We start from the raw sequence: 23,076 nt of genomic DNA on the forward strand, positions 1-23,076 counted from the left end.
TATCTGTCCAAATACAGATAATTTACTTATTTTTTCCAATCCTTAAAAAAAAAACTATTTATTTTACTGTAGAAAATTCACCGAATACAGAAAAATAGAAATAAAAAAATTGAAGATCATGTGAAATTCTACTTTGGAGATTTGACAGTAAGTGTTCAATATTTTGGTTAATATCTTTTTGTATCTGTGTGGGCCATGTATGTTAATATAAACTTACCATAAATGAGGTCATAAATGTTTTTTGACTTCCTTTCTGCATTTAACAATGAATCACAGGGGATTTCTTTATCAGTGTATAAAGAGATACACTTTTAATGACTTCCTAGTGTCCATTATATATATAAGCATGACAATTTATTAATCAATATTTTGCAAATATATAAAATGCTGTAATAAATACTCTTATACATATATCTTTTTTCCACAGTTTTCTTTTTATGAGACATTTCTTGTCTCAAATATTAAAATATGCAGAACTTGCAGAGAACTTGTAGAACTCATCTGATCAAACACCGGTTTACCTGATTTTACAGCCAAGATCCCTAAAGCAGGGCAGAAGGTATTTGTAAAACCACATTATTCAAGGTATAAATAAGACCAGGAAATGATTGCTTAGAGAAATAATTGTAATTTTAAAAAGATGTTTTGCTATAGCCGTGATTTAACTTTTGTGGGGAAGGAGATGGAAGTTGCTTGTGCTCACTCACTCTGAGGTAGAGCGGTAGCCCATGACAAGGTGGACCCAAACACTAGTATAGCACAAACAAGGAGCTCAGAGCGGTCACTGGAGACGGTCAGCTTAAGCCATGTTCTGCCTGATCCCTTCAGCTTCCTGCGGATCCATTACAAAATCCTGAACTTTACCCCAGACTTGTCATTAATCTTCATCATGCCCTGAAAAACTGGACCAGAAATGTCAACATGCTTGGATAGGCCAATTGTTTGGATCAGAGAAAACCATTAGGCAGGGGAAATTAGTGATCTGGGATTCCAGTTGTCTTGGTTAATTGCCACTGGGGAAGATGGCCGCTGGCATCTGAGACGTTCTCTGTCTCAGACGGCACTCACCAGGGAGACTCCCAACCAATATCCTCCCTGCCCTAGGGACGGCCTGCTTTCAGTTTCTTGTGCCTCACTCCTCTTCATTTTTTAAGAATTATTTAAATTTGTATTGAAAATTTATTTTCTTTATTTTTATTGAAAATTTAAGTTAATTTTTATTTACAATGTCTTGTTAGTTTCAGGTGTTCAGCAGTGATTCAGTTTTATATATATGTGTGTGTGTGTGTGTGTGTATATATATATATATATATATATATATATCTTCTTTTTCAGACTCTTTCCCTTTATAGATTATTACTGAGTATAGTTCCTGTGCTATAAAGTAGGTCGTTGTTGGTTCATTCCTATATACATTGCTGTGTAAGTTGCTGAGTTTGCACAAAGCCCGGGAGACAGTGAAGGACTGGGAAGCCTGGGGTGCTGCAGGCCATGGGGTCGCAGAGAGTTGGGCACAACTGAGCGATTGAACAACAAGTTGCCAGTTGCTTCTGCTGCACTTTGTTGGTTTGTTCTTATTCAACTTTAAAATGTTATGACATTTAAAATCACGCTTTTCTGTAAAATCTTCATAATGACTGGTGGAAATAAGTGGAACCCAGATAGTGCAGGTTCTGGCATGGCTGAGATGAGAGAGCAGGGGAGGGCCCTGTGGGTGGTCTGGGAGGTCCTCGGGAGGGCAGGACCTGCAGAGGCTGCGGGGGCTGGAGGCTGAGTGAAGACATGTGTGTGGCTGCAGGATGTTGGGCTGGATTCCTTCCCAGCCATCCGGTGGGGATTTGTGGAGCGGGGAGGGGGAACTAGGGGGAGTGTAAGATAGAGGCGATCTGGAAGGTGCTCTGAGTTCTTGGAGCAATCTTCCAGTAGGATGAAGAAGCCGGCAGTGACCTTCCAGTGTTGCAGATGTGAGCAATTCAAGTTCCAGGATTAGGTAGGTGGAAGGCCCCTGGAATCCAGTACTCAGACTCCCGCTTCTTGGTGAGAATCTGCTTTTTCTGAACTTCTGAACTTGGATTACAAAGCTATCATCAAGCTTCTTGAGGGAAAAAAAAAAAGGGTTCAAAACAAATTGAGTCCCAAAGAAAAGTAAATCTTGGGCAATCATGGGAAAGGGAAACAATGGAGGGACCAAGTTGATTGTCAAGAGATGATTAGATTACTTGAATAAAAAGATCCCATGTGGAAATCAAGCATTCAGTGGGGGAAGAAGGATGTAGAACACGAGAAGAAAAAGCTTGAAAGTGTTACTCTTAACGAGCTTTGTGGAATTTTGCCTGACACATAGGTAGTTTGCAATGAATGCTCACCAGATGAATAAATGAAGCTCTGCTACAAGAGATAAAACAAATTGATAAAAAGTCATCCACTAATCTGGATTGTAATTCACTGAGATTTTGTAAAATTTTTAGAGTTAAAAGAGCTGTTGGAGGTGGTTGGTTGATTAGCACATAGTGGATACCTACTATGTGTTAGTAAAAGGGATTGGAATACAGGATACCCCAGTTCTTTGCCTAAATAGGTGGAAACAGATGTGTTTCCTACCCCTCCAATACTTCAAGGCAAAGCTGAGACCAGAACCCAGAGATCCTGAATCTTAGTTCTTTTCACATTCCATTAGTTCACGTTCTTTCTAGGAATTAAGTGCCCTGGAGGAAGCTTTGTCTACCTGTGTTCCTGAAACCTTGTGCAGTACACACGGGGGACAGCAGATCCAAAACAGGGTGCACCCTTCAGTCTGACCAAAATAGCAAGCGCTGACATGAAAGAATCAGTGTAGCCTTTTGGAAAGGATATTTTTTCAAAAACGTACTATCACATTAAGATGAATCATATGAGAATGTCACAGGTAAGATAACAATACCTTCCTGAATTCCCATCAAGGAAACCCAAATCTAGCAACATTCTGAAAATCATGGAGGGAGATATGGATGTAATAATGCCAAAAATTCTGACACCAAGTGCAATGTTAGTCACAGAAACCTTTGCACAATAATAAAGAATACTGAAACTTGAGAGCCGGTGAAGGCACATATTCCATTATTACCTGAGTGTACTCTGGAGCAACTGAGAAATTTTGATGCATGGCACCTGTAACCTCAAGGTAGAGTAGTTGCTGTATGTCTTAAGGTTAATCACTTCTTTTATTTTCATTCAATAATCCAATATATCCTCTAATTTTGATTTTATTTCTGAAGGACACCTTTCTATTGAGAAGGTATTACTCCAACTAGTTGAAGTGAGCATTACAATCCACCTGGCTGTAATAGTTTTCGGTGTAAATTAATAAATTGGCATTTTGGTTTATCAATGCTTTGCAATGTGGTTAACGTGAATTAATTAGCTCAGCAGAGAGAATTAGAAGCCCAATTGCAGGGTATTAAATATAGCTCCCCATTATATATAGTAGGACCTTGCTACTTGTTTATCCGTTCTATACATAATAGTTTGCATCTGCTAAACCCAAACTCCCAATCCACCTCTCCCCTACCACCACATCCTTGGTAACCACACGTCTGTTGTTTATGTGTGTGAGTCTGTCTCATGGAAAGTTCATTTCTTTCACATTTTCTATTCCACATGTAAGTGATAATATCATATCCTATAATAAACTATCATGGAAAACATTATGAAAAAATATATATGTGTGTGTGTATAAGTGAATCAGCTTGCTGTACAGTAGAAATTAATACAATGTTGTAAAGCAACTATACTTCCATAAAATTAATAAATAAACTTATAATGGTAGAAAAGTCCAATTGCAGAACTTAAAAATGTAGGAACATAGTATCTTCTTTAGCATAGGGCCATGGCATGATGATGCATGCGTCTGTACTCTTTGTATGCGTATTTTTCATCTGAACACTGAAGGCGAAATTCTGTACTCATTGGGACGTCAACACTCAGTGAAACTCAGTCTAAAGTAGGTAGGTCTCCCCAGAAACCATAAAGCCTTAGAGGAAAACATAGGCAGAATACTCTCCAACATAGATCACAACAAGATCCTCTATGACCCACCTCCCAGAATAATGGAAATAAAAACAAAAGTAAACAAATGGGATCTAATTAAACTTAAAAGCTTTTGCGTAAGGAAGGTAACTATAAACAAGGTGAAAAGGCAGCCTTCAGAATGGGAGAAAATAATAGCAAATGAAACAACTGACAAAGAACTAATCTTCAAAATATACAAGCAGTTCAATACCAGAAAAATGAACAACCCAATCAAAAAGTGGGCAAAAGAACTAAACAGACATTTCTCCAAAGAAGACATACAGATGGCTAGTAAACACATGAAAAGATGCTCAACATGACTCATTATTAGAGGAATGTAAATCAAAACCATAATGAAGATTCATCTCATGCCAGTTAGAATGGCCACTATCAAAAAGTCTACAAACATTAAATGCTGGAGAGGATGTGGGGGAAAGGGAACCCCTTACACTGTCGGTGGAAATGCAAACTGGTACAGACACTATGGAGAACAGTGTGGAGATTCCTTAAAAACCTGAGAATAGAACTGCCATATGACCCAGCAATCCCACTGCTGGGCATACACACCATGAAAATCAGAATTGAAAGAGACACATGTACCCCAGTGTTCACTGCAGCACTGTTTACAATAGCTAGGACTTGAGGCAACCTAGATGTCCATTCATCAGCAGACAAATGGATAAGGAAGTTGTGGTACATATACACAATGGAATATTACTCTGTTATGAAAAGGAAAACATTTGAGTCAGATCTAATGAGGTGGATGAAACTGGAGCCTATTATATTGAGTGAAGTAAGTCAGAAAGAAAAACACAAATACTGCATACTAATGCATATGTATGGAATTTAGAAAGATGGTAATGATAATCCTACATGGCTTCTCTGGTGACTCAGAGGTTAAAGCATCTGCCTGCAATGTGGGAGACCTGGGTTCGATCCCTGAGTTGGGAAGATCCCCTGGAGAAGGAAATGGCAGCCCACTCCAGTATTCTTGCCTGGAGAATCCCATGGACAGAGGAGCCTGGTAGGCTCCAGTCCATGGGGTCACAAAGAGTCGGACACGACTGAGCGACTTCACTTCACTTCACTTCACATGCAGGGCAGCAATAAAGACATAGATGTAAAGAAAAGACTTTTGGACTCTGTGGGAGAAGGCAAGGGTGGGATGATGTGACAGAATAGCACTGAAACATGTGTATTACCATGTGTGAAATAGATCACCAGTGCAAGTTCGATGCATGAAGCAGGGCACCCAAAGCCAGTGCTCTGGGACAACCCAGAAGGATAAGGTAGGGAGGGAAGTGGCGGAGCGGGGTTCAGGATGGGGGGACACATGTATACCCATGGTTGATTCACCTTGATGTATGGCAAAAATCATCACAATATTGTAGCCTTAGAGGAATTAAATTAAAATAAATTAATTAACTGAAAAAAAATAAAGTAGGTAAGTCTCCAACTGTCTCTCATACCCATGTTATTTACTCCATATTGTAACTAAATGCTCCGTAAATACAAAGAAGTGGGATGTATTCTTTTATTAAGTCTTAATTAAAGTTTTGGCTGGGTTGCTTGCAGAATTTTAGGTCCTCAACCAGGGATCAAACCCAGGCCCATCAGTGAAAGTGCTGAGCCCTAATCACTGGACCACCAGGGAATTGCCCATGTGGGATATATTCTTGTAAATATTTTGTTGCAAATAGAAGAGAACTAGGGAATCTGTTGACAGTGATTCTGTTTTCTGTTTTCTATGGAAGGTCTCAGCCTAAATCTGTGTACATACTCAGACCTTTCCAAAAGGCAGACAGCATAGAACAAAAATGAAACGTCTTTATGTCAATGTCAAATGAGCCTGAGGGAGATAAAAAATGAGGGAGATAAAAAACACATAGGCCTTGTGTTCCTTCCCTGCAGCCCCACCTTGAGAAATCAGGTTACCAAGTTCCCTCCTTAGTCTTAGAAGCATACAAACTGGAAAGGGAAAAAGCGCAGGAAGGTCAGGGTTGATGGAGAGTGGGGGATGGAAAAGGACAGCGGGAGGAATCATTTTGAGTAGTTGACTCAAGAGAACTTCTGACCGAGAAACTTTGAAGTTCAGTCAGGTTTTGGTCTGCTCTAATTAACCAAAAGTGCTAATACACCAAGTTCACTGCTTGTGGAAACTTTTCAAGTTCTGATAAGCATGAGGAAGAAGAGCTCCTTCTTACCCTTTTCACCAGGGCATCCATTAGAACAGAGCAGGGGAGCAGCTGCGGTGGAAGCACAGCAGGTAGGATAAAGAGGAAGTCATGTCGTCGTGTGGAAGATGTCTGTGTCATGGAGCAAGGGTGTCAATCTGGGACATTCCGGGGTGTTTTGGAGCCGTTCTGGTGAGGCGTCATTAAACCGGACTAGCAGGATTTGGGGAAGGTGGTTGAATTGGAGCAATTGCAAATGTGTTAGTCTGTGCTGAGCCACACTTTAAAAATTGCTGTTAGAGCCTGTAGCAGGCTGTATAGTGTCCACCCCAATTCGTGCACCCTCAAAATCTCAGAATGTAGTCTTTTTTGAAAATAGAGTATTTGAAGATGGAATTAGTTAAGGTTCTAAGATGAAATCATTCTGAATTTAGTTGTTGATTTTCAGTTGCTAAGTCACGTCCACCCCTTTGCAACCCCATGGACTGCAGCATGCCAGGCTTCCCTGTCCTTCACTATCTCCCAGAGTTTACACAAACTCATGTCCATTGAGTCGATGATGCCATCCAACCATCTCATCTTTGGCTGCCCCCTTCTCCTCCTGCCCTCAATCTTTCCCAGCATTAGGGTCTCTTCCAATAAGTCAGCTCTCTGCACTAGGTGACCAAAGTATTGGCGCTTCAGCTTCAGCATCAGTCCTTCCAATGAATATTCAGTATTGATTTCCTTTAGGATTGACTGGCTTGATCTCCTTGGTGTCCAAGAGACTGTCAAGAGTCTTCTCCAGCACCACAGTTCAAAAGCATCAATTCTTCTGCACTCAGCCTTTTTTATGGGCCAACTCTCACATCTGTACATGACTACTGGAAAAACCATAGCTTTGAGTATACAAACCTTTTTTGGCAAAGTCATGTCTCTGCTTTTTAATATGCTGTCTAGGTTTGTCATAACTTTTCTTCCAAGGAGCAAATGTCTTAATTTCATGGCTACAGTCACCATCCGCAGTGATTTTGGAGCCCAAGAAAATAAAACATGTCACTGTTTCCATTTTTCCCAGTCTATGTGCCATGAAGTGATGGGACTGGATGCTATGATCTTAATTTTTTGAATGTTGAGTTTTAAGCCAACTTTTTCACTCTCTTCTTTTGTGCACATCAAGAGGCAGCCAAAACATGGATTTAGGATGGACCCTAAATCCAGTAATTGATGACTTTATAGGAGAAAGGAGAGGGAGACTTAGACACATACAGAGACACAGGGAGAAAAATTCATATGAAGATAAAGAGTGGAGAAGGCAATGGCACCCCACTCCAGTACTCTTGCTTGGAAACTCCCATGGACAGAGGAGCCTGGTAGGCTGCAGTCCATGGGGTCGTGAAGAGTCAGACATGACTGAGGGACTTCACTTTCACTTTTCACTTTCATGCATTGGAGAAGGAAATGGCAACCCACTCCAGTGTTCTTGCCTGGAGAAGCCAAGGGACGGGGGAGCCTGGTGGGCTGCCGTCTACGGGGTCACACAGAGTCGGACACGACTGAAGCTACTTAGCAGCAGAGAAAGAGATTGGAATAGTGAACTGAACTTCCTGTGCTTTATAGTGAGTTCCCACTAGCTATTTTACACACGGGAGTGTATTTATCATCAATCACAAATAATCTCCCTATTCATCCCACCCTCCCCTTCCCTAGCTCTGCTATTCTCTACATCTGTGTCTCTGTTCCTATCTTGGAAATAGTCTCAGCTTGCTGCTCTGTGATGACCTAGATGAGTGGTGGGGGAGTGGGGGGTGGGGGGAAGCAGGTCCAAGAGGGAAAGGATATATGTATACTTATGGCTAGTTCACTTCATTGAACAGCACAAACTAACATAACATTGTAAAGCAATTATACTCCACTAAAAAAAGAAAGAGATTGGAGTAATGGAGCTATAAGCTACAAATCAAGGGATGCCAAGTGTTGCCAGAGTCACTGGAAGCTGGTAAAGAGGTATGGAACAGACTCTCCCTCAGAAACTCCAGAAGGGACCACCATGCAATGTCTTAATCTCAGACTTCTGGTCTCCATGCGTGCATGCTAAGTTGCTTCAGTCATGTCCAATGCTTTGTGACTCTATAAGACCATAGGCCACCAGTCTCCTCCATCCATGGGATTCTCCAGTCAAGAGTACTGGAGTGGGTCACCATGCCTTCCTCCAGGGGATCTATCTGACCCAGGGATCAAGCCTGTGTCTCTTGCATTACAGGTGGATTCTTTATAACTGAGCCACTGGGGAAGCTCCTCTGGCCTCCAGACTGTGAGAAAATAAACTTCTATAGTTTTAAGTCACCAAATTTCTGGCAATTTGTTATAGCCTTCCTAGGAAAGTAACACACAACCCATCTTGCTCAATTTTAGATCCTGGGAAGTGTGGCGCATGGAAATGTGCATGGCATAGTTGTTTGCTTAGCAACTGAATAGAGATTAATTTTAATTCTCCTCACCTCTGCCTTCCTCATGCACTTCTTAGATATAAGCAAACAACACACCCAAAAGGACTCACGGATAAAGACTCAAGGGTCAGAAGGAGTCATAAGAAATATTCAAAATACTTTTTTTCATTCCCTGATCAAGTTAGAGACAGATTTTAAGTTATTCTACTTCGTTTGTTTTCGTTTTTGCTGCCCTGGGTTTTGGTTGCTGCATGCAGGATTTCTCCAGTTGTGGTGCACAGGCTTCTCACTGCGGTGGCTTTTCTTCTTGCAGATCAAAGGGCTCTAGGATCCATAGGTTCAGTAGTTGTGCTACACAGGCTCAGCTGCCCTGGAGCACGTGGAATCTTCCTGGACCAGGGATTGAACCCATGTCCCCTGCATTGGTAGGTGGATTCTTAATCACTGGACCACCAGGGAAGTCCCTAAATTATTCTACTTTAAATTAATAGGTTTTTATTTCTATCATGTTGGCAACTTGTCTTTAAGAAAATATTTTTCCTATCATGGAGAATTCTTTTTAATGAAGTACACAGATTCCATGGCGAAGTGAACATGGGGAAAGTGGCAGCCAGAGACAAGACTTCCATTTGCACAAGAAAGAGTTTTCTGCTACAGAATCTTAAACCACTAAAACCTGTCATCACAACACAGTTAGGACCACTGGACTTCTCTTGCAAAGTATACTATGTTATGTGTTCAAGTCAGCTGTGAATCCCATGAAATAACATTGTCTTTCTCCTGCTCTCTGTCCAATGTCCTCCTCCTCCTCAAACACCAAAGAACCCTCTAGTTTGGCAACACAGGTTGATCAACACTGAAGAGACCTTGACCAATGTCTCCTTTATCTTTAACCTTAACCCAGTCCTAGCACTGACCTCTTCAGGTCTGGTTCATAAATAAAGCCAGATGCTAGTTTTGGGGGTTCCTGAGTCTTCCTCCAGCAGTCCATTCTAACAATCCGAAAGCTTGCCTGTATGTGCGTGTGTGTGTAAGAAATAATAATGGCTCTATGATCGTAGGATATAAGGCTGTTTATTTGTTCTTCTCTTTCATTTTGCTTCCTCAGTGCTCTCTTGCTTCTCCGGATTCTGCTTGCTTCTCCTCACCTCCCTTGTCAGCATTTTCAGTCTTTATTTTCCACCCCTGGCAGAGGTCTGCAGGTCAACCGTGGAATTACAGGTCAGCAGTGGCATTGCTTTGAGTGCCAGGCCAAGGTCCTTACGACTATTACTGCTCTGTTAACAGAGGAAAATGGCAAATTATACTGAATAAAATAATAATTCTGAAGTTAGAGTATGTATTTTAAAAAGCATGTGTAAAAGATGGACTTGAAAATGAAAACAGACTATACCAAAGACTAGACAGGCAAAAATAAGTAAAAAGAACCAAGGAAAATAAGTGAGCTGCTAAAGTCCTAGATGTTTATGTTTAGAAGAGAAAGTGGATGGATGAGTGGATGGGGACAGGGTATTGGATTTAGTGGAAGAATGGGTGGAAGATTGAAAAGAAGTATTAAATAAAATGAGAGAGGGTAATCAGGAGAAGATGGGAAGGGAGAGCTGAGGTCATCAGTATAGAGGAGACAAATAAAATAGAGGAAAATGAGAAAGAATAAAAGAAGAAACACCAGCATGATGCGTAAGAAAATGGATAGAGATAATAATGGAGGAACTGAAGATAACAAAAAGGTGTATTTCAGGAGCGGCCACATCTGGTCATTGCCTTCTAATGAACAGATTTCAATAATTTATGACAGTGCTTCTGTGTCTCCTTTGGAAACCAAGATGATGGAGGAGGAAGTCTTCTGCCTGAAAGAAGGATTGTACTCTTGTTCTACTTGCTGCTGTCTTAGTTAAGCAATCACATCTTTTAACCCCTCTAGTTTATTTCCAAGGTAAAATAAAAGTATATATATGGGCTTCTTGCTCTTTTAAGACTTTATGTATTCTTGGGACTTCACTGGCGGTCCAATGGTTAACACTCTGAGCTTACACTGCAGGGGGTCTGGGTTTGATTCCTGATCAGAGAACCAAGATTCTACATGCCACGTAGCATGGCTAAATAAATAAATAAAGACTTTGTGTATTCTTAAATAAATTTAAGTTAAATAATCAGGAGGCAATATGGGAATGCTATTTTTATTATCTACATTCATATATTGAATATTTATACTTTTACTGTAATTTATTTATATTTTAATTTTCTTGTAATTTCTTTTAATATTCCAAGTAGAAGGTGATAACACATGAAAATAGGTAGAAGAACTTGTCATGCTTAAGTTCTCTGGATCTGTGACAACAAAAGAATGTGCTAAATTACTTTTAAATATGTTAGTTTGAGATGACTCATTTAAATAGTTTCCTGAAGTACCAAACAAATGCATTCTTTAAAAGCCTAAAAGACATGATGAAGGTTATAAGTTGATTGTCCAAGTCCAGATATGATTGAATGACTAAATGCTTTCAGTTTAAATAACGGAAAATCCAGCTAAACAGTAGCTTACCCTTGTAGCACATCTGGTAACTGGCAGCCGCAGAAACAGCCTTAGCTATTAAATGGGCTCAACCAGAGCCCTTGACCCTTTTCACCCTTCAACTTCACCATCCTTCTGTGCTTGTTGCCTCATGGTTGCAAGACAGCTGCCACATCTCCAGACATTATGTCTTTACTTCAGTATCACAAGCAGGAATGGATAAGTCCCTGTACACTACTTTTGAGGCTAGAAGGAAAATACCAGGTTTCCCTTGATGTATCATTAACCAGAACTGATTCACATGCTAATTTGGGACCAAATCCATTAATAGAAGGGAATGAGATTATTATAAATGACTTGGACCAGTCATGACTCATTCCTTGGAGCTAAGTCAGCATCCTATCTTGCTTGAAATCAGATCTTTGCCCACTGCAAAAGGATGTTTCACTTAGCAGGTAGGAAAAACATAATGACAACAAACTGGGTGAGCCCCCAAAAGACAAACTTGGGATATCTAAGAGACTTAAAGGGGCAAATTCTAGAGAATGTATTTAATTCGTGATTGGTAGTTCAGGATGTATTGATTCAGTAGGATTTTGAACTAGTGCACACATGTTTTCTTCTTAACAACTAAAATCTCATCCCTGTTAGAAAACAATATAATACTTAAGTCCTCCTTATGCCACTTTTTACATATTTCTCCCTCTTGATATTTATTTATTTTATCTTTAATTCTTTTCTGCACTGACTCCTACCTCCATTCTTTTTTGTCTACCCATTACCTTTTCACTTTGTTCTGTTCTTTAGACTCTGACTCACCATCTACTTTGTTCTAATGTTAAATACACAGCACTGCACATTTGATACAATAGTTCATTAGGATTCCTCCACACACTTAACCTTTTTCAGATGGGTGCTTCAACAGTTGGCTCTTCTCCCACTGAAGCCAGGTTATCTAATTGATTTATATCATCCAGGTGCCCAACATACACTTTGATTCTCTCCCTTCTTTCTCTGCATAGATATTTGCAGGTTATATATCGTGCCTTTGCCATTATGTGGAAGCAAACATAAGGCAAACAAAGCCATATTTTTTTCTTTCACCAAACTAGAACTATGTATCGATCCTTCTCTCTGCTCACCTTGAATGCTTTCATTCTAATACATTCCAGTCTCTTTTTCCACATTCACACACTCTGATCGTATCTTGTTAACTCTTTCCTTTTTATTCTCTGCCTTTTCATCTCACCAGCTACTATATCAAGGTGCTCAAGCAAAGAATGCATTTGAGCATAACTAAGTTGGCTTCTTTGCCCACAGCATGTCCTGTGGGGAGAGGCAAGGCTTGCAACATCTGGTATACCTCCCTCCTTTGCTCACTGAGGCCAGAAGGGAGAAGACAGAAGGCTAGAGGTTTAGTATTAGGAACACTGGAGCCACTATAGGGAAAGTGGAAATAACTCCTTTTCCCAGAGGCTGTCTCTAATTGGAGTTAGGGAAATAAATACAGCAAACTGGAACCACAGAGATTCTAAAAGTATTTCTTTATCTACTTTCACATTTCTTCATATCATATAAAATGAGACTGGTAAGATTCCATGTGAAATGAAAAGTAAGCAAAAATCTGGTGAGTCAGATATATGAAATATCAAGCAAGTCAACTTGGTAACAAGAATTAATTTCTCACTTCTATAAAAGGAACTAGTATTAACAAAGTAGCTAACATATGCCAGGTACTGTGATTTTATACTTTATCTCTTGTTTAATTTAATCCTCCATTGCACTTCATTGTTCCTGACATCTACATAATATAGTCATAACAGATCTTCTCTATATTATCACCAAAACAGCAATCCTTCATTAGAAGGGAGCAAATGCAAGTTATGTATTAATTTACTTAATTTATACCATTTGTGAAAGTATTCACTAAAGAATGCAATATACTCACAAAGGATGCATTTAATGAATCATCTATACAGTTACCATGAGTATGTTTTGAAAATATGAAATTTGTGAAAGAATGGTTAGACAAACTGGATAAGCAACCTTAAATGAGTCAAAACCAGTAATTTTTAAAAGAAAACCTATCAGAATTCAAAAATTCCCAAAAAGGGTTGGAATGGTTATATCAAAAATGAAATGCATATTTCACTTTTTATACAAATGAGTGACTTTATCATTGGCTGGTGGCTTAGATAGTAAAGAATCTGCCTGCAATTTGAGACTTGGATTCAATCCCTGCGTTAGGAAGATCCCCTGTAGGAAATGGCAACCCACTCCAGTATTCTTGCCTGAAGAATCCCATGGACAGAGCCTGGCAGCCTACAGTCCATAGGGTGGTAAAGAGTTGGACATGACTAAAGCGACTTGGCACGGCACAGCATGGAGCTGGCCTTAAGTCAATGAGTTTTAGGTGTATTTACCTGATAACATAGCAAGGATGTGAAATGGTAGTTCAAATTCTTTGCATCCTGACTCATCTCTGCTGTAAGTGGCATTTGTGAGACAGCTCTGGCCCCTAAGTGCTAGTCGCTTTCCTTGCAGGTGGTCCAGTATGAACAACTTTAGCAAAGGGATGGCAGTTTTAGATGCTATGCAGCCTGTTTTCTGCCCTCTGACCCCAGACTGGACTCTGGCCCTGTACCTTATTTTGCTCCCTGTATTACAACTTTCTTTTGGCCCTGGTGTGTTTGGCTCGAGTGTTTGCTTGTGTACACCTATCCCTGACTCTGAGTTTTAACTCCTGCCCAGTCCTCATGCCAACTTGGGTACAACTTGTGAAATAGTGCCACTGGTGATATTTGACACAGAGACCATGTGCCTCTCAGTGAAAAGATCAAAGCACTTTCCAAGTTTGACCCAGTGCTGGCTGAAAAGCTGGGCTATATCAGCAGAAACAGTGGCCACAGTACACTTTCTCAAGGCCAGAGTTGGCCATTTAGAATGAAGTGTGCTATAAGAAATGGAAGACACTTGTGACAAAGACTCAGCACATTAGGAGGCTGCTGCTGAAAAATATTTATGACTTGTTTTCAGATAAATCACCTTTAAACAATTTACCAACCTGAAGAAGTTGGGCTGTTTGGGTAAATCTAATGTAGAAGACACATAAACAATAATCTGATGTCTCTAGAATGAATCAAATAAGAAAAGATTTCTGTGCACCAATTGTTGAGGTTCCTATAACGTGAAAATATTAAGGATTAAAATTCATAGTCCTACAGCATGGCAGCTGTTTTGCATTTATTGAGTTCAGAGCACAAACTAACACAGGCTTCAGACAGAAATTCTTCTTGTTGATTTAATCACCTGGTAGCTTCATGAGAAGAGTCCTAGAAGATTTTATGGTTTATTCTGAAGAAATAAGTTTATGTTTGGGGACTCTTTTTTTAAATAAATGTTATCCACAAATTCAAAGTATAGATCAAAGTATTACTAAGAAAATTATATTACCTGAGGAAATATTCTAATAGAACATGACTGTGACTTTCAAGAATATTGAAATATTTTAATAGGTAATTTATAATTTTTTGTGGCTACAAGAGTTCTGTTCAGGAAATACAATAATAATAATCACCATTATTATGTTCTTACTCTATGTCTGACCCTCTAAAGATGCTTCATAGATATTATCTTATTCAGTCTTTATTCCTGTTTTATAGGTAAGGACATTGATTCATAATATTAATAGCTTGCCTGAGCTCCTATAGTTAATAAGGAGCAGAAACAAGCTTCAAATTCATATATGTCTGACTCTATCTGAAAACTAGAGTAAATAGTAACTAACCCACAAAGGAATTGTGAGGATTAAATGAAGGTATTTATAAGGAAGTGTAATGAGCAGGACCCTATGGGGCCTTTTCTGGGATAGACACCCCCCTCCCTCTTTGCTTTAACTCCTTTCTTTAAACAATAATGTTTTATTTATTTAATTGGAGGATACTTACTTTACAATATTGTGATGGTCTTTGCCATGGTGCACATGTGTTCCCCCTATCCTGAACCCTCCTCCCCACCCCATACCTCTGGGTTGTCCCAGAGCACCGGCTTTGAGTGCCCTGCTTCATGCATGGAACTTGCACCGGTCATCTGTTATACATATGGTAATATACATGTTTCAATGTTATTCTCTCAAATCATCCCACCCTCACCTTCTCCGAGTCCAAAAGTCTGTTCTTCATATCTGTCTCTTTTGCTGTCTTGCATAAAAGATCATCATTACTGTCTTTCTAAATTCTGTATATATGTGATAATATACAGTATTTGTGTTTCTTTTTCTGATTTACTTCGCTCTGTATAACAGGCTCCAGTTTTATCCACTTCGTTAGAACTGACTCAAATGTTTTCTTTTTTATAGCTGAGTAGTTCTATTATGTATATATACCACAACTTCCTTATCCTTTGCCTGTCAATGGACCTATATGTTGCTTCCATGTCCTAGCTATTGTAAATAGTGCTGCAGTGAACACTGGGGTACATGTGTCTCTTTCAATTCTGGTTTCCTTGGTGTGTATGCCCAGCAGTGGGATTGCTGGGTCAATGGCAGTTCTATTCTCAGGTTTTTAAGGAATCTCCACATTGTTCTCTATAGTGTCTGTACCAGTTTGCATTCCCATCAACAGTATAAGAGTGTTCCCTTTTCTCCACACCCTCCCTCTCCAGCATTTACTGTTTGTAGACTTTTTGATGGTGGCCATGCTGACCAGCATGAGATGAATCTTCATTGTGGTTTTGATTTGCATTCCTCTAATAATGAGTGATGTTGAGCATCTCTTCATGTGTTTATTAGCCATCTGCATGTCTTCTTTGGAGAAATGTCTGTTTAGTTTTTTTGCCCACTTTTTGATTGGGTTGTTCATTTTTCTGGTATTGAACTGCTTGTATATTTTGAAGATTAGTTCTTTGTCAGTTGTTTCATTTGCTATTATTTTCTCCCATTCTGAAGGCTGCCTTTTCACCTTGCTTATAGTTTCCTTCCTTGTGCAAAAGCTTTTAAACCTAATTAGGTCCCATTTGTTTATTTTTGTTTTTATTTCCATTATTCTGGGAGGTGGGTCATAGAGGATCTTGCTGTGATTTATGCTAGAGAGTGTTCTATGTTTTCCTCTTAGAAAAACATGTATGTTAGAAAACATACGTATTCCTCCATGTTTTCCCCTAATTATTTCTGGTTTTATATTTAGATCTTTAATCCATTTTCAGTTTACCTTTCTGTATGGTGTTAGGAAGTTTCTAATTTCATTCTTTTACATGCAGTTGACCAGTTTTCCCAGCACCACTTGTTAAAAAGACAGTGTTTTCTCTATTGTATATTTTTGTTTCGTTTGTCAAAGATAAGTTGTCTGTAAGTGTGTGGATTTATCTCTGGGCTTTCTATTTTGTTCCATTTATCTGTATTTCTGTCTTTGTGCCAGTACCATCTGTCTTGATGACTGTAGCTTTGTAGTATAGTCTGAAGTTAGGAAGGTTGATTCCTCCCATTCCATTCTTCTTTCTAAAGATTGTTCTGGCTATTTGAGGATTTTTTGTGTGTGTTTCCATACAAATTGTGAAATTATTCATTCTAGTTCTATGAAGAATACCATTGGCAGCTTGACAGGGATTGAGTTGAATCTATAGTGCTTTGGGTAGTATACTCATTTTCACTATACTGATTCTTCCAATCCATGAACATGGTATATTTCTACATCTATTAGTGTCATCTTTGATTTCTTTCATCAGTGTTTTATAGTTTTCTATATATATATATGTCTTTTGTTTCTTGAGGTAAATTTATTCATAAGTATATGGGCTTCCCTCATAGTTCAGTTTGTAAAGAATCTGCCTGCAATGTAGAAGACCCCAGTTCAGTTCCTGGATTGGGAAGATCTGCTGGTGAAGGGATAGGCTACCCCACTCCAGTATTCTTGGGTTTCCCTTGTGGCTCAGCAGATAAAGAATCTGCCTGCAGTGTGAAAGACCTGGGTTTGATCCCTGGGTTGGGAAGATCCCCTAGAGAAGGAAAAGGCTACTCACTCCAGTATTCTGGCCTGGAGAATTCCATGGACTATATAGTCCATGAGGTCACAAAGAGTCAGGCACAACAAAGGCCCATCTAGTCAAAGCTATGGTTTTTCCAGTAGTCATGTATAGATGTGAGAGTTGGACTGTAAAGAAAGCTGAGCACTGAAGAATTGATGCTTTAGAACTGTGATGTTGGAGAAGACTCTTGAGAGTCCCTTGGACTACAAAGAGATTCAATCAGTCCATGCTAAAGGAAATCAATCCTGAATATTCATTGGAAGGACTGATATTGAAGCTGAAACTCCAATACTTTGGCCACCTGGTGTGAAGAACTGACTCATTTGAAAAGACCCTGATGCTGGGAAAGATTGAAGGCAGGAGAAGGGAATGACAGAGGATGAGATGGTTGGATGGCATCACCAACTCAATGGACACAAGTTTAAATAAACTCTGGGAGTTGGTGATGGACAGGGAGGCCTGGCGTGCTGCAGTCCATGGGGTCACAAGAAGTTGGACACTACTGAGAGACTGAACTGAACTGATTCATAAGTATTTTATTCTTTTTGTTGCAATGAATGGGATTGTTTCCTTAATTTCTTTTTCTGTTTTTTCATTGTTAGTGTATAAAAATGCAAGGGATTTTTTGTGTATTAATTTTATATTCTGCAACTTTACTATATTCATTGGTTAGCTACAGTAATTTTCTGGTGGTATCTTTAGGGTTTTTGTGTAGAGGATCATGTCATTTGCAAACTGAGAGTTTTACTTCTTTTTTTCAAATCTGGATTCCTCTTATTTCTTTTTCTTCTCTGATTGCTGTGGCTGGGACTTCTAAAACTATGTTGAATAGTAGTGGTGAGAGTAGGCACCCTTGCTTTGTTCCTGATTTTAGAGGAAATGTTTTTAATTTTTCACCATTGAGAATAATGTTTGCTGTGGATTTGTCAAATATTGTTTTTATTATGTTGAGGTATGTTCCTTCCGTGCCTGCTTTCTGGAGTTTTTAATCATAAATGGCTATTGAATTTTGTCAAAGGCTTTCTCTGCATTTATTGAGATAATCATATGGTTTTTATCTTCCAATTTGTTAATATGCTGCATCACATTGATTTATCTGTGAATATTGAAGAATCCTTGCATCCCTAGAATAAAGCCCATTTGGTCATGATGTATGATCTTTTTAATATGTTGTTGGATTCTGTTTCCAAAAAATTTTTGAGGACTTTTGCATCTATATTCCTCAGTGATATTGGCCTGTAGTTTTCTTTTTGTGTGGTGTTTTTGTCTGGTTTTTGTATCAGGGTAATGGTGGCCTCATAGAATGAGTTTGGGAATTTGCCTTCTGCAACTTTCTGAAGAGTTTGCATAGGATAGATATTAGCTCTTCTCTGAATTTTTGGTAAAATTCACCTGTGAAGTCATCTCGTCCTGGGCTTTTGTTTGTTGGAAGATTTGTGATTACAGTTTAGGTTTTCATGCTTGTGATTGGTCTGTTCCAATTTTCTGTTTATTCCTGGTTTAGTTTTGGAAGGTTGTACTTTTCTAAGAATTTGTCCAATTCTTACTAGTTGTCCATTTTATTGGCATATAGTTGCTTATAGTAGTCTCTTATAATTTTTTATATTTCTGTGTTGTCTATTTTGATTTCTCCATTTTCATTTCTAATTTAATTGTCTAATTCTCCCTTTTTATTCTTAATGAGTCTTGACTAATGGTTTGTTTACTTTGTTTATCTTCTCAAAGAACCAGCTTTTAGTTTTGTTGATCTTTGCTACAGTCGCCTTCATTTCTTTTTCATTTATTTATTTTTGCTCTGATTTTTATGATTTCTTTCCTTCTACTAACTTCAGGTGTTCTTTTTTTTGTTCTTTTTCTAGTTGCTTTAGGTGTAAAGTTAGGATGTTTATTTGATGCTTCTCTTGTTTCTTGAGGTAGGCTTGTATTGGTATAAACCTCTCTTTTCGCACTGCTTTACTTAATCCCATAGGTTTTGGATTGTCATGTTTTCATTATCATTTTTTTCCATGCATGTTTTGATTTCCTTTTTTATTTCTTCTGTTAGTTATTCAGAAGCATGTTGTCTAGCCTCTGTATGTTTTGTGTTTTTTATAGTTTATTTTTCCTGTATTGATATCTAATCTTACTGCATTGTGATCAGAAAAGATTCTTGAAATGATTTCAACTTTTTTAAGTTTACCAAGACTAGATATGTGGCCCAGTATGTGATCTATCTTGGAGAATGTTCTGTGTGCCCTTGAGACAAAGGTGAAATCTGTTGTTTTTGGATGAAATGCCCTGTAGATATGAATTAGGTATAACAGGTCCACTGTCACAATTAAAGTTTGTGTTTCCTTGTTAATTTTCTGTTTGGTTGATCTAACCATAGGTGTGAGTGGGATATTAAAGTCCCCCATTATTATTGTGTTACTGTTGCTTTAACTCCTTTCTGAAGTATCCTTAGATAAAAGCAACTAATACACATTTCCTGAGTTATTTTACAGATGCTAAAACCACCACCAAGTGGAAGAAATTAACTCCCTGATGATCATGACTACATAGCCCCCAAGCCTACTAGTGCCTAAGGAGCAATAATATTAACCCTTGTGACACTGTCCAACAAACACTGGGTGTTACCTCACCATCACCTGAGTGCAAGATGTTTTTTAAAGAATGTATTGAGATAATACAGGTATTACCACCTAATATAGGAGAGGAAATTTCCCCCACCCTTCTAGGTACTTGCCTGAAACCACCCTGTAATAAAAGAAAAATTAACAGGAGAAAAACAGAGTTTAAGAACATGTGTACCTCTCATATGGGCTTCCTTGGTGGTAGCTCAGTGGTAAAGAATCTGCCTGCCAATTCAGGAGACATGGGTTTGATCCCTGGGTTGGGAAGATCCCCTGGAGGAGGAAATGGCAACCCACTCCAGCATTTTTGCCTAGAAAATCCCATGGACAGAGGAGCCTGGCAGGCTAGAATCCATGGGGTTGCAAAAGAGTCAGATATGACATAGTGATTGAACAACAACAACAAATACCTCCAGTATACATGAGAGATACATTGGAAAACAATAACTCTCCAAAATGGCTCAAGACACCACCTGAATACCATTTACAGCTTAAGGCAAAAGAGACATTGGGAATGGGAGGCAAGTTAAGTGAGAAAAGCAGGGTAATTGAGCGTAAGGTGATTATGCAAATGTAAATCTGGGGTTCTCTCCATTGATGATAGTTTCTTGTATTTAGAATCCTCCATCTCTTCCTGGTACTGAAAGAAGACATTTAAACTGATAAACTACTGTTGGGTATTGTTAATATTGTTGACAGTTTTTGGACTAGACCATACTCTTTGGCCTTGGATAACTTCTTCAAGTACTAAGATATGCTCCTTCTACACACTGCATCCTCAAACTGGTTAAATGAGGTGTAAAAGGAATTATAAGCTGAAAAGATGATGACCCTGGCCTATTGGGTTGTGATCAAGAAACTAGGAATGATGCTTTGAATGCTGTTGAGGAGGAAGAGACACAGTGACTGTGTAGGTAACCTGGGGACTGTGATAATCACTGGGGAGAAGGCTGTTTGCTTCAAGTTTAGTTCACTAATTAGTTTTACAGAAAGGCAGCTGTGTTACCCTGCGCAAGGGGTCAACAGCTGTACATTTTTCACTCCACCTTTACAAGAGTCAGATTGTTTAAAAGCGAACAAAGATTGGTGATTTTTTTTCCCTAGAAAGCAAGTGTCAGACCCATTGCTGGGTCTTTCCATTCATCCCTATATGCCACATAGTTATCTCACATCTATATTTATAGCTGTATGTACTGCAACTTCTATCATTGATTTTTATAGTCATGAACTCTCAAACCCCTTCTACAAGTGGTTCTGTGTCCTGTGTGTTCTGCTCTAGAAGAGAGGAAGATAGGAAAGTATAGATATGATATACAAATTCTTTCCACTGAAAAAAAGTAAGATGTTAAAACTCTGTTCTCTGCTTTCAACTTATATTAAATATGTTTAATCAATATTTATGTATTCATTAATGTTCAATAATAGGTTGTAATTTATAAAGGCCTTTATATATACTTAATTCACTTACCAATCCTGGGAATTAGGTATTGTTACCCTTATATGGTTTCAATTTCTTGGAGAATGCTGTGCCAGGAAAATGCTATGTGTCCTCAGAGGAACTGATGTTCACTTTCCTTAATGAAAACCAAGTATATGTAACCTCATTTTTCCCTTCATGCCCTGGCTTCTAGGAACCTCAGATTCTAATGTAATGTATATTTATGGCTATTATATCAACCTTTAGAGTTAGAAATGCTTTCTCCGTTTTCTTTGTTCTGCTTTTCTATTTCTGTTTCATCAGCCTCAGGTGATTATTATACATATAATTTTTCATAATCTGCTTCAAATGTTCTGAAAGAGGATCCATATGAGAAAATAAAGTAAAAATGAAGGAATAATTTGGCTATTACTGTCAATCTCAGAGATAGGTGAAGCTACTTTAGTAAAGTTATAAAGCTTGTAAGTGGCAGAGCTGGAGCTTCATCTCAGGTCTGCTGATTCCAAATTCCACGTTGTTTCTAGAATGACCCATCCCTTGAGATTAAGGTGAGCTAGGATTAGCCTGGAGAAGGCAATGGCACCCCACTCCAGTACTCTTGCCTGGAAAATCCCATGGATGGAGGAGCCTGGTGGGCTGCAGTCCATGGGGTCGCTAAGAGTTGGACACAACTGAGCGACTTCACTTTCACTTTTCACTTTCATGCATTGGAGAAGGAAATGGCAACCTACTCCAGTGTTCTTGCCTGGAGAATCCCAGGGACGGAGAGCCTGGTGGGCTGCCATCTATGGGGTCGCACACAGTCAGACACGACTGAAGTGACTTAGCAGCAGCAGCAGCAGCAGGATTGTACCAAATGCCCTGTCCCAAAGAATAAAACAGTTACATTTTCTACCCATGGTTGTGCAAATCCATACGATTGCTGATACCATCTTCTTAAAGATCCTTAAAGCCTGGACTTTGGGATACAGTTTCAATCCTTGGTTGGGGAAGATTCCACATGCTGTGAACACTTAAGCATGGGCACCACAACTACTGAGCCCATGCTAGAAAGCCCGGAAGCTGCAGGTACTCAGTCCATATGCTGCAGCTACTGAAGATCCTGCTCCTAGAGCCCATGCTCCACAACAAGAGAAACCACTTCAACAAGAAGCCCACATACTTCAGTAAAGAATAGCCCTCACTTGCCACAACTAGAGAAAATCCTTTCAAAGCAACGAAGAACCAGCGCAAGCGAAAAAGTTAAAAATAAAAAACTAAAGATCCTTAATTCCTGAGAAAGAAGGATAAACAAAAGAACACTGCTCTTGTCATTCCCAGCTTTTTACATGTTCACTAAGGAGATTATCCATGTTAAAAATGGAGGGGGGTGGTGAGGGTGTGGTTGCAGAACATCGGTATGGCTACTATCCACAGCCCCTCCCATCTCATTCCAAAGAAGAGGACAAACTGCTTCCTTCCAGTCTTCTGAGAAACTGGCCCAGCTGCTGCTCTGTTCCCCCTGCAGCTCGGCATGAATTTTTCTTTTTGTTGGAAAGAAGATATAAAAAGTCAATGCATTATTTATAGTAGTTATTTTCATCATTACGTATTCACAATAATTGAAAGGTGGAAGTGGAGTATAATATAATGGAGTGGGAAGAAAATGATTTGCAGGAACTTCAGAAACATTCATAGGAAATGTTCAGCTGCTAAAAAAAAATCCCAACACAAACACTGGATCTTAAAATACCATTTAAGCCACCCACATCTGCAAAGCTTTATTTTTTGCTATGTATTGGTCCAAAGCAATAGAGTTAGGATAAAATAGAATCTGAAGGATAATTCTCAATTCCTTCCA

General features: G+C 39.0%; 1 protein-coding gene across 2 annotated transcripts in view; it reads right to left on the minus strand.

The window, feature by feature from the left end:
• The window catches only part of KLF12 (KLF transcription factor 12), a 567,887-nt gene extending 556,465 nt beyond the window's left edge, over positions 1 to 11,422 (minus strand). For both annotated transcript variants that reach the window (XM_070800616.1, XM_070800623.1), the window contains exon 1: positions 11,196 to 11,422. The gene's annotated coding sequence lies outside the window, so the exon portion shown is untranslated. The remainder of the gene's footprint in view (positions 1 to 11,195) is intronic.
• Positions 11,423 to 23,076: the final 11,654 nt, after the last annotated feature.

The sequence above is a fragment of the Bos indicus genome, chromosome 12 (genome assembly GCF_029378745.1).
Source record: "Bos indicus isolate NIAB-ARS_2022 breed Sahiwal x Tharparkar chromosome 12, NIAB-ARS_B.indTharparkar_mat_pri_1.0, whole genome shotgun sequence".
Taxonomy (NCBI): Eukaryota; Metazoa; Chordata; class Mammalia; order Artiodactyla; family Bovidae; genus Bos; species Bos indicus.